This window comes from Dama dama, chromosome 4 (assembly GCF_033118175.1).
Source record: "Dama dama isolate Ldn47 chromosome 4, ASM3311817v1, whole genome shotgun sequence".
NCBI classification, from domain to species: domain Eukaryota; kingdom Metazoa; phylum Chordata; class Mammalia; order Artiodactyla; family Cervidae; genus Dama; species Dama dama.
The window spans coordinates 10,851,153-10,869,272 of NC_083684.1; the positions used below are offsets into that span (position 1 = coordinate 10,851,153).

Sequence of the window (18,120 nt, forward strand, 5' to 3'; positions counted from 1 at the left end):
TCCCCAGGCACTGCTGCGAGAAGTGTGGTCTATGGACCTGCAGCTGCAGCATGCTGGTTAGAAATGTGGACTCTCAGGTCTCTCCCCAGACCTGCTGACTCAGAATTTATGTAGATCCCTGGGTGACTTGTCTGCCCATTAATACTTGAGAAGCACCGACACAGGCCAGCAGGGATTCTCAGTTGGCACTAGTGGTAAAGAACCCCCCTGCCGATGCAGGAGACACAAGCAACGTGGGTTCCATCCCTGGGTCGGGAAGATCCCCTAGAGGAGGGCATGGGAACCCACTCTAGTATTCTTGCCTGGAGAATCCCATTGACAGAGGAGACTGGCGGAATACAGTCCATGGGGTTGCAAAGAGTCAGACATGACCGAGGCAACTTAGCATGTATGCACACATGCATAACACAGGCCAGCAGCTCTTAAACTCTGTTGAACATAGGAATGCCTGCAGATCTTAAAAATGTACACACACACACACACACACAGGGTCACTCACTCCCAGGCAGAATTCCATACTATCAGAGTGAATCTCTTGTGATTTCATGCATCAGAATTTTTTAAACTGCCTCAATAGTTATCCAAACGTGCAAATGAGTTTATGACCTAGGTCTTACCTTCCTCAGGTGCAAAACGGAGAGAAATTTTCCTGCCCAGACCACGTAATAAGGGGAGATAAAGTAACCACTGCAGAAACCCTTTATACACTTTCAGTTCCAGTTTAGATGACTGACGATGATGAGTGATTGAATCAACCCACATTCACTGAGCGCCAGTGAGGTGCTACGCATTTAAGTGTGAACACACACCTGTGCAGGAAATACACACGCAGAGCATGCAGCCTACTGGGAAGCCAGACATGTAAATATTCAAGTATGTAAGGGGGTGCTGGGGTGAGGGCAGGTTACCAAGGGAACAGGGAGAGGTGTGGGGGGCATCACCGGGGATATCCCCAGGCCTCACTGTAACCCTCTGTTAGGATTCAGTCTCTCACTCCTAAAAGGAGCCCCAGAATGTATGTGTGATCCTGATTTTCCTTTCAGTTCACAAGTCTGCTGCCTTCTTGAAGACTGTCTCGTGGGGACTTCCCCAGTGGTCCAGTGGCTAAGACTCTGTGCTTCCACCGCATGGGGCACAGGCTCGATCCCGGTCAGAGATTAAGATCCCACCTGCCATGCAGTGCTGCGAAAAAAAAAAAAAAATCCCCAAACAAAACAAAAACCCAGCAACAAACAAAGAGCAAAGACCACCTTATGGTCTGGAGCACCAGCATGACGCTTTCCTTTGTTCAGCAGATATACACTGGAGTATCTAACTCATAGCCCAGTCAGACCCTGGCACAAAGAAAAGAGGCAGAAAGTAAAGAAACAGTGCACATTCATGCTCTCGTGGACATGATGGGACAATTAATCGGCAAGAAAAACTTGAGGAAATAGAATGTCACGGCCCCAGAAATCCTGCCCACCCGCTGTACCTTCACTCAGGCTGGATCTCAGCACAGTTCGCCCTCTCTGCTCAGTGCCAAGCAGCAGACACGCTCACCCCCTGTCTGGGCACTCTCTATCACATCTTTCAAATCCCCCTCATCTTCTCCACTACGGTCCCCCGACATTGGCCGGCATCCTTGGCCAAAAGCATCAGCTCACCTCACACGCGCTAACATCCATCTCAAACCTGACCCCTTTCCCGCCCCACAGACCCCTCCATCATCTGCCCCCTCTGGAGCCTGGCAGCTGGTCTGCGCTCCTCTCCTTTCTACCATTCTGAACAGGACATTTCCATGACTTCTTGAATCAACAAATTCGTTCACCTGATGGGGTGACAGCAGATTTGCCACCCCCAAATGCACCTCCTGGGCATAAGGATTAGCCTGAGCCGGTTAAAGAGCAGACACCAGAGGAGCTCTGGACAGCCAGCAGGTCGGAGCCTTTTCTGAGAGCACTTCCCTTCAAAGCAAAATCTCCATGTGTCGGGGCCAGGGGTGGGGGCTCCCTCTTCTACCAGGAAGGGGAGGTTGACTGCGACTCCAGAAACTTTTACCTACTGAGAAGGTTCCGCTTTAAATGCGTGTAACAACCATACCCTTACTTACTGGGCTTTGCCTGACAGGCTCATGTAACTGCCACCTACCCCGTTCTTTCTTTGGTCTTTCGGTATTTAAGGGGGGTGGTTTGGGTCTTCTGGGGGAATTATTCAGCTTTCCTGGGTCTCTCTCATGTACACAGGAGGCATGTGAAGTGAAGTGAAGTCGCTCAGTCGTGTCTGACGCTTTACGGCCCCGTGGACTGTAGCCCACCAGACTCCTCTGTCCATGGAATTCTCCAGGCAAATACTAGAGTGGGTTGCCATTCCCTTCTCCAGGGGATCTTCCCAACCCAGGAATCTAACCTGGGTCTCTTGCATTGCAGGCAGATTCTTTACTGTCTGAGCCAACAGGGAAGCCTATATACATGTTATTAAACATCTATCTGCTTTTCTCCTGTTAATCTGTCCTTTATTACAGTGAGGGCAGGGTGGGGGGGGGGGTTGTTGGTCACAGCCAAGAACCTAGAGGGGTAAAGGGAAAATTCTTTTTGTAGTCTACACACTCTTAATCAATTTTGCACATCCTTTTCCTTTGTCTGGCCACCTTCTTCCCCCAGAGACTCACTGGTGTGGCCTTCTGGTGCTTTTTGCTTTTGTCTCAGATTAAACAACATCTTCCCAGAGAGACAGGAGTCAGCACCCTATTGAAAACTACCCTTCCCCACTTCCAGCTACGGTTTATGTGCTGTGCATCCATCTTCAATGAAGGAAACAAAGAAGATGCAACCTTCCTGTCACCTCTGACAGAGTTTTAACATCCACATTGTATATGGGCATCCCTGGTGTACGCCACACATCATTAGTCAATAAATAAATGGCTATCAGCCCACAGACATGTGTGCAATAAGTGAACAAGTGAACTGAAAAATCTCAGAATGGAGTGGATGCTGAAGCTGGGCATGCCAACATCCTCCTCCCTTTCCAGTCAGGGAAGCCAGAGCTAGGAAGTGACATGTTCAAATTCATTAACACCATGAACTCTTTCTCCATTACAGATGTTGTAAGCAGACTGATTACAGGTTTCCCAGAGAAAGAGAACCAGGCATGACTTTCTTGACATAAGAGAAGCCATTGTGGCCAAAGGCACTTTGTGATCTAAGCCCAGGCACCATGCTTGCCCTTGAACCGGTCTTGGTAGTCAATGATCTTACAGGAATGAAGAAATGCAGGCGGTCAAACAATAGTACAGTGACAAGCAGGGTCTTAGCTCCTCCTCAAAGGATACGTATAATTTTTATACATATAAGGTCTACGGGATTGAAGGCCCCCACCTAGGTGCAGGACGGAATGATGACGTCGACCCTCTTGACTTCAATCAACTAAAGCGTGGACCTTGGCCTTAGTTCTATACTGAGTTCTTCTCTGCCCAAGCTCCCTCATGAATATGCATGTACGATTAGCTTCAAATTCTCCAGGTTTGCTGTTCAGGGAAAGATCCCTAGTGTGCTCCTTACTTGCTGCAAGTAATGATAAATCCTTCCTTCTCCCCATCTTCTCCCAGCATGGCTGGGACTATTGGCTCAATATCCACCAAGAGGCAAACCCAGTTTTGGGGGAACACTGTGAAGCCAGGAGTCCACCCCCCGCCCCCACCATAACCCCTACATAAACCTCAAGGCCACCTACAGGGTTCTCAGCTGGGAGCCCAGGTAGAATTCAGGCCCCCCTTCTCAAGCAGGGCCCTAACCTCTCCAAGCTTCGTGAAGACAAAAGACCCCATTTACAGTCCCCAGAGGACAGAGTGAACAGTTAAAGGGGGAAAAAAATAGTGAACTATCCATGAAGGCCCTCCAGCCTTACTAACTTCCTGACTTGGTTCAACTTATATCAAAGGCATAAGCCACTCAACTGCCTTAACTGGAGGAACCGGTTTGGAAGCTTTCTCTTTACTCCTTATTTCTTGAGAACTGTAGGCATCTCAAATGCAGAGTGACTTCTACACTAAGAAAGCAATTTTTTGAAAAATGGCCTCTTGTATTGGGACAAACAGACAAGGCCCAAACAGCCCTCCATATTTAATTCAGTTTTGGGCGACAAGGACCAGACTCCAGAACAATTCTTTGTAACAAAACAAGGATTTTACAGAGCCGCATGTTAAGGGAGAAAAATATTCCTTTTTGGGAGTTTAGTCTGATGGAAAATAATGGAGTCTAACCAAGAATACTTTTTATGGTTTAAAACATAAACCCAGTACCTCTAAGAGGAGCCACCTATTTAACTACAGAATGTGTGAAGCATTTTGAGTGACTAAACATGTGCAATGTTTTTGACAAAATGTGGTCTGGAAGACAAGACCTCTGGTCCCAACAGAATTCCAATTAAATGGGCAAAGCAGGGGTGAAACAAGGGAAGATCATGAGCAAACATCCCGTTGTGTTGAGTGTGGAGGAAAAAACGCAGGATTCTATGAATGAAAGTGAAAGTTGCTCAGTCGTGTCCAACTCTTTGCAACTCCATGGACTATACAGTTCATGGAATTCTCCAGGTCAGAATACTGGAGTGGGTTGCCTTTCCCTTCTCCAGGGGATCTTCTCAACCCAGGGATCGAACTCGGGTCCCCTGCATTGCAGGTGGATTCTTTACCAGCTGAGTGACAAGGGAAGCCCATGATTCTATGAGAGAGATGAGATCAAAGAGTGAGGGGAAAGGAGAGACTGATTTTGGAAGTTTAAAAAAAATTTTTTAATTGAAATACAGTTGATTTACAATGTTTTGGGTGCATAGCAAAGTGGTAATATACATATGCATACCCACACACACGCACACACACACACATATATGCATACACACATATATGCATACACACCTATATATGCACACACACATATATGCACATATGTATGTGTGTGTGTTCAGTTGCTCAGTCACGTCCAACACTTTGTGACCCTATGGACTGTAGCCTGCCAGACTCCTCTGTCTACGGAATTTCCCAGGCAAGAATACTGCAGTGGGTGTTCAGTCCTTGGAGGAGGCATGGCAACCCACTCCAGTACTTTTGCACTGAGAATCCCGTGACAGAGGAGCCTGGCGGACTACAGTCCATAGGGTCGCAAAGACTCGGACAGGACTGAAGCGAAATTATGCACCCACAGTAAATGTAGACATAAAAAATAGCCATGGCTTTTAAAAAGAAAATTAGAGACTTGAGAGTACATGGGGAATAGAAAAACAGACTTCAGGTGAAAACCCGTGGAACTATTTCTGGTCCCATGGCCAGAGATGAATCAAAGTCTGATGACACTATACTGAGAGCATATGGACCCTATATAACTTCCTCAGTTCTCTATAAAGCACGTCATTCTAAGAAACTGAAATAGAATTTTCTGCCATCTGCATCTATACACGCAGAGCTGGTTTAACAGACAACTGGGACAGGCCCTCACATGTGGACACACATTTTGAAAAAAGAATGTGTTCAGGATTCCACATTACTGTCCAAGGGGTGGGGCGGGGGGAAATCTCCTGTGCTTTGGGACAAAAAAACCCCAAAATAGTTATGTCAACAAAAATCTAGCATTTCTCATCCATTCATTGATATTAATATGAACATCAGCAGGACTTCAATACAAATAAAATATAATACAAATGTGGAAGGGGATTTATGCTTTCCAGATTCACATACACAGTAATCTTTCTTCAAAAAACTGTAGAGCCCAGTCCATCAACATTTAATCAGATACCATCAATATCCTCACATTGCTCACAGCCTGGTGAGGGGGGCTATGAAGCTAACAACATAACATAGTATGTTCAACCCGGTGATGGTTAAGTGGTCTTTTCAGCTTTTATCTCCTGAGGAAGTTTACATACCTCTCAAGAACAAACCTAATTTCCCAAGTCCCAGATTTGTAAAATGAGAGTAATAGCATCTCCCTTATCAGGTTTTTAGAGAATTAAGTGAGTTAACACTTTTAAAGTGCTAAAAGCAGTGCCTGGCACAGAAAACACTCAAAGTGTATTTACTGTTACAATGATTATATTTGATCAGATGAGGGAAAAGAGCCTTTTTCTAAGTGTGTATTATAACTGCCCCCTTCAATTGGACCTGCAATTCTGGGAAGTGGTATCAGTGTTCTGTTATTGATAAAAACAATGGAAGGACTAAATGTACACATGCTCAAAAACCTGCTCAGTTTGAGTAAATAGCCACGATCTGTGTTTCAACATTTAGAAATTAATTCAAGTGGTTTAATCATGATCAGTAGACACTCTCCCCATCACCCCATCTTCCTTTCCAGTCCCATCTGGAGGACCATTTCACTGTTTCCTGCATACCAGACACTCTGCAAACCATTCTACCTGCAAAATCTCACTGGACTCTCACAACAGTTCTGTCTGATGGGTGCTTTGCCTCTCAGGATTCCAGGGCTGCCTGAGCACTCAACCTTTCCTCAGTCTTAAACACTCATCCAATTTGTTGTTGTTTAGCTGCTTCAGTCGCTTCCGACTCTTTGCAACTCTATGGACTGCAGCTCGCCAGGCTCCTCTGTCCATGGGGTTTTCCAGGCAACAATACTGGAGTGGGTTGCCGTGTACTCCTCAAGAGGATTTTCATGACCCAGGGATTGAAGCCATGTCTCCTGCATTGGCAGGAGTTTTTATTTCCGACAGAGCCACCAAGGAAGCCCATACATCCTATTAGGAGTCAGGAAAAGTTCCAGAAACACTGAATTGAAATTTACTAAGACAGTACAACTTAAATGTTCACACACACACAGGTAAACAGGTAAAGTGACAGACATAGAAACTTAATGGGGGGAACAACTATGGCACAGCTATGGATGTCAGGATATATGTTGCTCCTTCACATCTTTGGGAGAGGAATACATAGATTAATAAGGAAAAGAAACCATGTCTTCCCAGCCCTTAAGACAGCTAATTGTGCTCAGTCGTGTCTCTTTGTGACCCTTTGGACTGTAGGCTGCCAGGCTCCTCCATCGATGGGACTTTTCAGGCAAGAATACTGGACTGGGTTGCCACTTCCTCCTCCAGGGGATCTTCCTGACCCAGGAATCAAGCCCTGCACTGCAGGCAGATTCTTTACCTCTGAGCCATCGGGCAAGCCTATATACCTTGACAACCAACAGGAAGGATAGATGACAAAGCTGCATGGCCCTTACAAGCAATGCAGTCGTGAAGATCAAGGCAGGAGCCTTCTGACACCCTCGCGTCACGGGAGCCTCTGTTCCGGCCCGCCCTCAAGAATCAGATCACTTCAAAGGAAGCTTAAGGAAGGATGCCATTTGGCAAGCACGTGACTGCTCTAATGGCTGTTGGGGAATTGTGAGGGTCCGAGTGGAGAGAGCTGGCACGTCTGGGTTTCATAGCAACCAGACATGCCACAGACTTCACATGGGACCATGCGGTCAGCCCTTCCCCCGCATCACCAGAGGCTTTGGTGCTGTGTCTGTTAGTAACAGTCCTCCTCCTTCACACATCACGTCAGCATCCTCTGGAAGACGGGGGAGGAGAGTAGGCTAAATGTCTGGGAGGAGATGCTGAGAACTAACATCCAAGTTGTGTTTTTAATGGCAATTTCAGAATCCAAATCTGTGTTCCCAAGCTCAATACTCCATCTTCATTGGACAGCATCCTACTGACATTCACATTTCTGTTGCATTCACAATTCTCACAACATTGATGTACCACTGACCTTAGAGCTCCAGCTCAGTCCTGTTTCACCCCAGGTGGAGAGTTAAAGCAGTAGTCTCCTATTTCACCTCTCTGTTGGCAATCCCTACCCTCTTCTGCTCTGAAAACACTTTTCTCAAGCATCACCTTGAAGAGGTTCACATTCAAGCTGTGTTATCACAAGGTAAGTGCCGGAACAAGGAGTGTGGGGTTCACACCACTTTAGTCTAGCCCACCATAAAGGCCAAAGACAAACGGGTCATGGTAGAGAGCTCTGACAAAATGTGGTCCACTAGAGAAGGGAACGGCAAACCACTTCAGTATTCTTGCCTGGAGAACCCCATGAACAGTATGAAAAGGCAAAAAGATAAGACACTGAAAAATGAACTCCCCAGGTCAGTGGGTGCCCAATATGCTACTGGAGATCAGTGGAGAAATAAATCCAGAAAGAATGAAGAGATGGAGCTAAAGCAAAAACAATACCCAGTTGTGGATGTGACTGGTGATGGAAGTAAAGTCCAATGCTGTAAAAGCAATATTGCATAAGAACCTGGAATGTTAGGTCAATGAATCAAGGCAAATTGCAAGTGGTCAAACAAGAAATGGCAAGAGTGAACATCGACATTTTAGAAATCAGCAAACTACAATGAACTGGAATGGGTGAATTTAACTCAGATGACCATTAAATCTACTACTGTGAGCAAAAATCCCTTAGAAGAAATGGAGTAGCCATCATAGTCAATGAAAGAGTCCAAAATGCAGTACTTGGATGCAATCTCAAAAACATCAAAATGATCTCTGTTCATTTCTAAGGCAAACCATTCAATATCATGGTAAAATAAGTATATGCCCCAACCAGTAATGCTGAATAAGCTGAAGTTGAATGGTTCTATGAAGACCTAAAGACCTTCTAGAACTAATACCCAAAAAAGATGTCCTTTTCATTATAGCAGATTGGAATGCAAAAGTGGGAAGTCAAGAGATACCTGGAGTAACAGGCAAATTTGGCCTTGGAGTACAGAATGAAGCAGGGCAAAGGCTAACAGAATTTTGCAAAGAGAACGCACTGGTCATAGCAAACACCCACTTCCAACAATACAAGAGAAGACTCTACACATGGACATTACCAGATGGTCAATACCAAAATCAGACTGATTATATTCTTTGCAGCCAAAGATGGAGAAGCTCTATACAGTCAGCAAAAACAAGATCGGGAGCTGACTGTGGCTCAAATCATGAACTCCTTATTGCCAAATTCAGACTTAAATTGAAGGAAGTAGGGAAAACCACTAGGCCATTCAGGTATGACCTAAATCAAACAAACCCCTTACAATTAATACAGTGGAAGTGAGAAACAGATTCAAGGGATTAGATCTGATAGACATAGTGCCTGAAGAACTATGGATGGAGGTTCATGACATTGTACAGGAGACAAGGATCAAGAGCATCCCCATGGAAAAGAAATGCAAAAAGGCAAAATGGTTGTCTGAGAAGGCCTTACAAATAGCTCAGAAAAGAAGAGGAGTAAAAGGCAAAGAAGAAAGGAAAGATATACCCATTTGAATGCAGAGTTCCAAAGAATAGCAAGAAGAGACAAGAAAGCCTTCCTCAGTGATCAATGCAAAGAAATAGAAGAAAACAATAGAATGGGAAAGACTAGAGATCTCTTCAAGAAAATTAGAGATACCAAGGGAACATTTCATGCAAAGATGGGCACAATAAAGGACAGAAGTGGTATGCACCTAACAGAAGCAGAAGATATTAAGAAGAGGTGGCAAGAATACACAGAAGAACTGTACAAAAAAGATCTTCATGACCCAGATAACCACGATGGTGTGATCACTCACCTAGAGCCAGACATCCTGGAATGCGAGGTCAAGTGGGCCTTATGAACAAAGCTAGTGGAGGTGATGGAATCCCAGATGAGCTATTTCAAATACTATTTCGTATAAAACATGATGTTGTGAAAGTGCTGCACTCAATATGTCAATAAATTTGGAAAACTCAGCAGTGGCCACAGGACTGGAAAAAGTCTGTTTCCATCCCAATCCCAAAGAAAGGCAATGCCAAAGAATGTTCAAATAATTGCACTCATCTCAAACACCAGCAAAGTAACACTCAAAATTCTCCAAGCCAGGCTTCAACAGTATGTGAACCAAGAACTTTCAGATGTTCAAGCTGGATTTAGAAAAGGCAGAGGAACCAGAGATCAAATTGCCAACATCTGCTGGATCATCAAAAAAGTGAGAGAATTCCAGAAAAATATCTACTTCTGCTTTCTTGACTACGCCAAAGCCTTTGACTGTGTGGATCACAACAAACTGTGGAAAATTATTAAAGAGATGGGAATACCAGACCACCTGACCTGCCTCCTGAGAAATCTGTATGCAGGTCAAGAAGCAACAGTTAGAACTGGACATGGAACATCAGACTGGTTCCAAATCAGGAAAGGAGTACGTCAAGGCTGTATGTTGTCACGCTGCTTATTTAACTTATATGCAGAGTACATCATGAGAAATGCTGGGCTGGATGAAGCACAAGCTGGAATCAAGATTGCTGGGAGAAATAGCAATAACCTCAGATATGCAGATGACACCACAGTTATGGCAGAAAGTGAAGAAGAACTGAAGAGCCTCTTAATGAAAGTGAAAGAGGAGAGTGAAAATGTTGGCCTAAAACTCAACATACAGAAAACTAAGATCATGGCATCTGGTCCCATCACTTCATGGCAAATAGATGGAAAACAGTGACAGACTTTATTTTGGGGGGGCTCCAAAATCACTGCAGATGGTGACTGAAGCCATGAAATTAAAAGAGCTTGCTCCTTGGAAGAAAAGTTATGACCAACCTAGACAGCATATTAAAAAGCAGAGACGTTACTTTGCCAACAAAGGTCCATCTAGTCAAAGCTATGGTTTTTCCAGTGGTCATGTATGGATGTGAGAGTTGGACCATAAAGAAAACTGAGCACTGAAGAATTAATGATTTTTCAACTGTGGTGTTTGAGAGTCCCTTGGACTGCAAGGAAATCCAACCAGTCCATGCTAAAGGAAATCAGTCCTGAATATTCATTGGAAGGACTGAGGCCAAAGCTGAAACTCCCAATACTTTGGCCACCTGATGTGAAGAACTGACTCATTAGAAAAGACCCTGATGCTGGGAAAGATTAAAGGCGGGAGGAGAAGGGGACAACAGAAGATGAGATGGTTGGACGGCATCACCTACTCAATGGACATGAATTTGAGTAAGCTCTGGGAGTTGGTGATGGACAGGGATGCCTGGCGAGCTGCAGTCCATGGGGTTGTGAAGAGTCGGACACGACTGAGTGACTGAACTGAACTGAACTCTGAAGCCATCCCTCGGTAGCCTGTCTATTCATCTGCCACCCTCTTCCACTGAACTCCAGGCATGACGGCTCCATTGCTAGTCCATCAGCAAAACAGCCAACCCTTCCCAGGACTGTGGGAGCGCTGTTTTCTTTGTTTCAAATGCTCTCTTCCTAGTTACTTCACTTTACTGTTTTTTGTTTTTTGTTTTTTGTTTTTTTTTGCCTAAGGGTGATCTCTTCAAACTATTCTATAAAAACAAAGCAGACCTTGTCATTCTTCATTTCGTTTCATTTTTTTGTACAGTCCTGATCCCTACTTGATGGTCTATCATGTAGCTGTTCGTGTATTTGCTTATTGTCTGTTATTCTTATTAGCTTCCTAAAGTCTAGGTCTTATCTCTCTCTTGCTAATTTTCATGTGACCAGTGTTCACCACACAATTGTAAAAGTGAAAGTGTTAGTCACTCAGTCATGTCTGACCCCATGGACTGTCGCCCACCAGGCTCCTCTGTCGATGGAATTCTCCAGACAAGAATACAGAAGCACGTTGCCATTTCCTTCCTCAGTGGATCTTCCTGACCCAGGTGGGTCAAACCTGGGCCCCCATACTGTGGGCAGATTCTTCACCATCTGAGCCACCACTGCTCAGTAAAAACTGGCCCAAAAGTTCATTTGGTGTCTCAGTCCAATGTTACCAAAACTCTGAATGAACTTTTTGGACAAGCCAATGGTGGCATTAGTGGTATAGAACCCACCTGCCAATGCAGGAGATGTAAGAGACTCTGGTTCCTAATCCTCGGTCAGGAAAATCCTCTGGAGGAGGAAATGGCAACCTGCTTCTGTATTCTTGCCTGGAGAATTCCAACGGCAGAGGAGCCTGGTGGGCTACAGTCCATGAGGCAGCAAAAAGTGGGACAAGACTGAGTACACACACACAATATTTGTGGAATTAACTAATGAGCTAGAAATAGGGCAACATGCTTGGTACTATGAGAGACAAAAAACCCCAAACAAACAAGACAGTGATGCCTGCACTTAAGGATGCTGCTATAACAGGACACAAACACGTCACCAATTAACTAGATGTATCCTTTTCCTTATTTACCTTCCAGTCTGCCTGCCTCTCCAGTAGCCTTCTCCATCTTCCTGCAGTGAATAAGAGGACATAAAAAATTCTGTGGGAATACAAAGTCTTGGGACACCACCTCTGAAGATAATATTCCAACTCTTGTATTGGACAGTGAGGGATTTTGAAGGTTCTGAAAGAGAAGGCTCTAAGGACTGATCTGTGGAATAGAAAACTGGTTGGACCCAAGTTGTCAGGACTCTTGGCCTCCTGTAACCGCGAAGGATAAACTGACTTGACCCTTTGTATTCTGCCTGGCATTATTGTGAAATATCCCAAAAATTTAGACAAGAAAATTACATAATGAGCCCACAGTAGCTGACATCCAGTTTGTCAATTCTTATTATACAACATCTTTGACTTTGAATTTCTTTTTCTTTTTTTAAAGAGCCTAAATATTATAGCTATAGGTATTCTACAGGTATACAGGTATTGGAACCTAAACTCTCAGTATCAATTAAGATGAATATTTTCATATAAGGTTAGTATCCCAGGCTATCAAAATTCTAATTCCTCACTATCTGAAAATAATGAATACATTATTGGTATCTCTTGCTATTTAAATTATCACTATCCAAATTTATTTGGTTTCTGAGTTTGGAGAGTAATGCATTTATGTGGTGGTGGTGGTTTAGTTGCCAAGTTGTGTCCAACTCTTTTGACCCCACGGACTGTAGCCCGCCAGGCTCCTCTGCCCATGGGATTCTCCAGGCAAGAATACTGGAGTGGGTTGCCATTTCCTTCTCCAGGGGATCTTCCTGACCCAGGAATCGAACCCAGGTCTCCTGCATGGCAGGCAGATTCTTTACCGACTGAGCTATGAGGGCAGCCCAATGTATTTATGTAGCTGGTGCTTAATACATGTTTGCTGTAAACAGTGATTTTCCTACAAGGAACACTTGACAGGGGCCTCATGACTCAGCTGGAGCTGTATAAATAGTGTCCACTGTATTGCATGACAGCAGAGCAACCACCTCTGGAATAAGCGATGCTCCTCCATTCCCAAGGCCGCTGCCTGTTGATGCACAGCATCAGGAAGATACATGTTTTTACTTGCTTCTATAGTGGTGATCGTTAATGTCAAGCTCTCCACCCCACCTTTCCTTGCCTCCCTTGGAACTGACAGCATCCATTTGTTACAAATACAGCTGGAGCTGGAGGCCATGCCAGTAACCAGCTGTTAGCAACAGTGATGAAATACGCCACGTGGCAGCATCCCATTGGACAGCTGCACAGAGGAGCCGGATGATTGACAGGACTTCCCAAGTTCTCCTGGCGGTGGGGTGTAAGATCCAGGGATGGACACCATATTGGAAATGCCTGGTCCCAGTTTTCCTCCGCTATTTATCTTCTCCTTTCCCTTCTCACCCCCTACCATAGGTAAAACCAAGGAAAATAATCACAGGATTATGGGATGTTCGTGATCATGTACTTCATCCCCCTGGATTTACAGGGAAAGGACATGAGATCGAGGGAGAACAAAAGGACTATCCCAAATCTCATCACTTACGAGCAGCGTGTTTTTCTGCTTCTCGTCAACTTCATGAAGAGACGAGACTTGATGACCTAAGGGCCCTTCCACACCTAAGAGTCTATTCTTTTGATCAGCTGGTATGACGTGCAGGGGGCTTCCCTGGTGTCTCAGCGGTAAAGGATGTGCCTGCCAATGCAGGAGACATGTGTTTGATCCCTGGGTCAGGAAGATCCCCTGGAGAAGGAAATGGCAACCTACTCCAGTACTCTTCCCTGGGAAGTCCCATGGAAAGAGAAGCCTGGGAGGATACAGTCCACAGGGTCACAAAAGTGTTGGACATGGCTGAGCGACTAAACAACACAAATGACATGCAGGCAACTTACTGTCATGCTGAAAACAATTTCTGCGTAAGATCGCAGAAGCTGGCTTGAGAGCCTGGCACACACATAACAATAAATGTGTCTACTGATAGTAGTAGTAGCTTAGTTGCTAAGTCATGTCTGACTCTTGCGACCCCATGGACTGTAGCCCACCAGGCTCCTCTGTCCATGGGATTCTCCAGGAAAGAATACTGGAGTGGACTGCCATTTCCTTCTCCAGGGGATCTTCCCGACCCAAGAATCGAACCTGGGTCTCCTGCACTGAAGGCAGATCCTTTACCAACTGAGCTACGAGGGAAGCCTGTTTACTGATGGTGCTGCCTAATATCAGAGCCCATTTACAGCCCTGAGATCCGATCTTCAATCTGGCTGAACACCCGGCTTAAAGATGCAGACACCTGTACCCAACTTAGCCCTTCTAGAGTCTAAATTTCTAGGGTTTGAAAAGCAATCTTCTAGAACTTTTCCAGTTTATTCCAGTCTCCACCATCCCCACTGTCCCATGTCTCTCATGACACCAATAGCCTGGCTTCTGCGGGCATCTGGCTTTGTGACCTCTGCCCTACATCAACTTACACTCGACGCACAGCTTAGGTAAAGAGTCATGTCTTGTTTTCCAAGGTGCTTCTTTTTCCTTCTTTCATATCTGTCCAATCCCCTAGCACAATGCTAACTCCCCATACCTGTCACATATAAGCCTATTAAGGAAAACACCTGGTTATAAAGAGTCTGTGAGTGAAAGTCACTCAGTCATGTCCGACTCTTTGCAACCTCATGGACTGTACAGTCCATGGAATTCTCCAGGCCAGAATACTGGAGTGGGTAGCCTTTCCTTTCTCCAGGGGATCTTCCCAACCCAGGGATCAAACCCAGGTCTCTCACATTGCAGGCGGATTCTTTATACCTTATACGGATACCTTATCTGTAACCTTGGACTATTTGCATGACTTACCTTAGTCTTAGTTTCCTCATCTATAAAATGAGGACAACACAGAATTCTATTTTTCAGCATTGCCTGGGATGATGTTGGAAAAGACCTGGAGAGCACACTGCGTGGGGACAGACATTAGTGAAGAGATCAACGCATGGTCCCTGCTCACACGAGGCAGGTCGGTAAGCACAGCTTTCTTAGAAGACTGGAATAGAAGCCTCGTTTATTTACCCTGTGAAGTCTGGGAGTTTGCAAATACTTGGTGCCTTCATGCAGAAACAAACTACAGAAGCCGGCAACTGGGTAAACATTTCTGCTCTGTGAACCGAACTTGCCTTCCATAGCATCCAAATTCCTACTCTAAACACATGCTGGGGATGGAGGAAGGAGCCTGGGGCAAAAATAGCAAAAGACTGTTTGCCTTCAATTAAACGAATACCCTCCATCCAGATTCGGCTTCAGAGAGACATAAACAAGACAGAATGGAAAGCAAACACATGCGCTGTTCGCTCATTAATGTAGCCCGGGGATTAACTGAGTGTGTGCCGTGATTCCCAAGCTTTCCTCACGCTCTTGCAGACTCCCTTGGCTCATCCAACCATCATGCAACTTCTCTTCCTGTTACAAGCACGAGAATGGCAGGAAGACAGGACGTGGTTTTCTTGCCAAAGGTTGGGTCACTTCCATCTACTGTCAGGAGTCACAGATTAGTCTGTCAAGGGGCAAGGATCAGTTTACAAAGTTATTCAAATTGTCAGATGGCACAGGCCACCCCTGAACGAAGATAAGCTGTATTTCAATAACCCAAGTATGTACGGGCTTCCAGATACCTGATCAAAATAGGTAACTAGGTTAGCCGATGCAAACTATTATGTGTAGAATGGATAAACAATGCTACACAGTCCTACTGTATAGCACAGGGAACTACATTCAAGATCCTGTGATTAAACCATAGTGGAAAAGAACATGAAAAAGAATGTATATGTATGCCTAACTGAATCACTTTGCTGCATGGCAGAGATGAACACAACAACGTCATTCACTACGTGTGCACGCTAAGTCACTTTAGTTGTGTCTGACTCTATGTGACCCTATGAACTGTAGCCCGCCAGGCTCCTTTGTCTGTTTCCCCAGGACAAATGAAGGACACAGACTCGCTCTGAGCACCAAAGACGACAATATAGGGAAACCATTTAGGACAGTGGCTGACACACAGTGAGCGCCTGGCTGGCTCATTTCAGGTGCCGCTTCACTGCCTGAAAGTCCTGGGCTTCCCGATGGGCTGGTTGTTTGTCTTTCCCACTAGCATGGGGGGTAGCAAAGCAGAGGGGCCTTGTGTGTCCGTGTCCTGGTTTTCGTTCCCTAAGCTTCCCAACACCAAGCGTATCTGATGTATAAAAGCAAGCTAGGTGTCCCCCAACAGATGAACGGATTGAGCTGATGTGGTACACATGTATACTCAACACACTAGTGAATAAAACAAAAGAGCAGACTCACAGATATCGAGAACAAATTGGTGCTTACCCGTAAGGAGAGGACTTCCCTAGCGGCTCAGATAGTAAAGAATCTGCCTGCAATGTGGGAAATCTGGGTTTGATCCCCGGGGTGGGAAGATCCTCTGAAGGGAATGGCTGGCCACTCCAGTATTCTGGCCTGGAGAATTCCATGGACTGTATAGTCCATGGGGTCACAAAGAGTCAGACACAATTGAGCGACTTGCACTTTCACTTTCAGTAGGGAGAAGAAAGGAAAGAGGGGAAATATAGGGATTTAGAGGTACAAACTATGAGGTACAAAATAAGCTACAAGGATATATTGTATAATGTAGGGAATATAGCCAACATTTTATAATAACCATAAACAGAATATAACCTTTATACTGTATATCTATAACATATAACACTGTACAGCAACCATACTTCTATAAACCAAGAGATGTGTTGGACATATGGCAGATTATGAGTATTTGTTGACTGAATGAATAATGTCCAAGCGACACTTTTGCAGCATCCACTAATGAAGCTGGCAGGAGTCAACAGAGTGTTCGTTAGGTGGGAAGCCAGGGGTGTGATTCGGTAATAAATAAAAACAAGCGTATCCCAAACTTCATACTAGCTAGTTCCACAAAACATATATGAGATTACAGCCTGTATGAGGTGCTGACTTTACCGTGCTACTTTCGTTGAGGAGAGGTCGCAGGGTGGGGTCTGGATAACTCCCCACAGGACAGCATGTGATGGTCAGATGAAGTCATTCCACAAATACTGAGTATTTACAATGGGTGAGATGCTGACTGAGGCCCTGGGGATAAGGAATGAAACAGTTCTGGCCTCTGACTCAGGTGCTCTTGACCAGGGAGACCAACAGCTAAAAAGACATCCCAAGACAGTCTCCTCCTCACCCGCTATGTCCGCAAGGAGCTTGGAAACCACTGGAGGGACACCAACAATTTCTTAAGAGAGGCTTCTAAGAAGGGATTTCTGAGCTTAGCCTTTAATCTTGAGGGAGACCAGATGAACAAGGTGGGGGTGGGGGTGGGGTGGATATCCAGGTGAGGGAGCAAAGGTGAAGAGAGAGAGGGGAGAGAGACATTCGTTTGCCTGCAGCTATTTGACAGGTCATGCATAAAAAGGTCCTGTGCTTCGGCATGCCTACGCTTTTGGAAGTGGAAAGGGGCAGACTGTTTTAAGTCCCTAAATAGGAAAAAGCAGGCGTATACACACGTGTGATTCCAAACAAAAATAACATGATCAAGAAAACTTACATTCAGCTGACACAGAAAAGGCCAGAATTTTACAACTTGCAAAGGGAAAAAGTCATTCAGCTCATTAAAGCTAAGAACTGTGAGCTTTATCCCGAGAAAAATGGAGACTAATCGGGGACTTAATCCTGGGGAGAGTTAATGTGGCTGCAATGTGGAGGGTGGATGGAAATGAAGGTAGGAATGGAGACAAAGGAACCCAGCAGAGGGTACTGTCTGGGGTTTTGCAAGAGAAAATGGCAACAGAAATGAAGTCATGGTGGTAAACATAGCATAGAGCAGACGAGTTAACAAGAAGAACAAAAAAGAATGTGGACTTACCAGGGTTTAATGATAACTGGGAATGGGTAGTTAAGGAAAGTACTCGCATCTCTTTTGCAGGCAACTGGGTAGATCAGAGGTAT

The 18,120-nt window shown here is 45.0% G+C and overlaps 1 protein-coding gene across 1 annotated transcript in view; it reads right to left on the minus strand.

The window, feature by feature from the left end:
• The window catches only part of ADAMTS18 (ADAM metallopeptidase with thrombospondin type 1 motif 18), a 140,373-nt gene that overhangs the window by 75,647 nt on the left and 46,606 nt on the right, over window positions 1–18,120 (minus strand). The window lies entirely within an intron of this gene.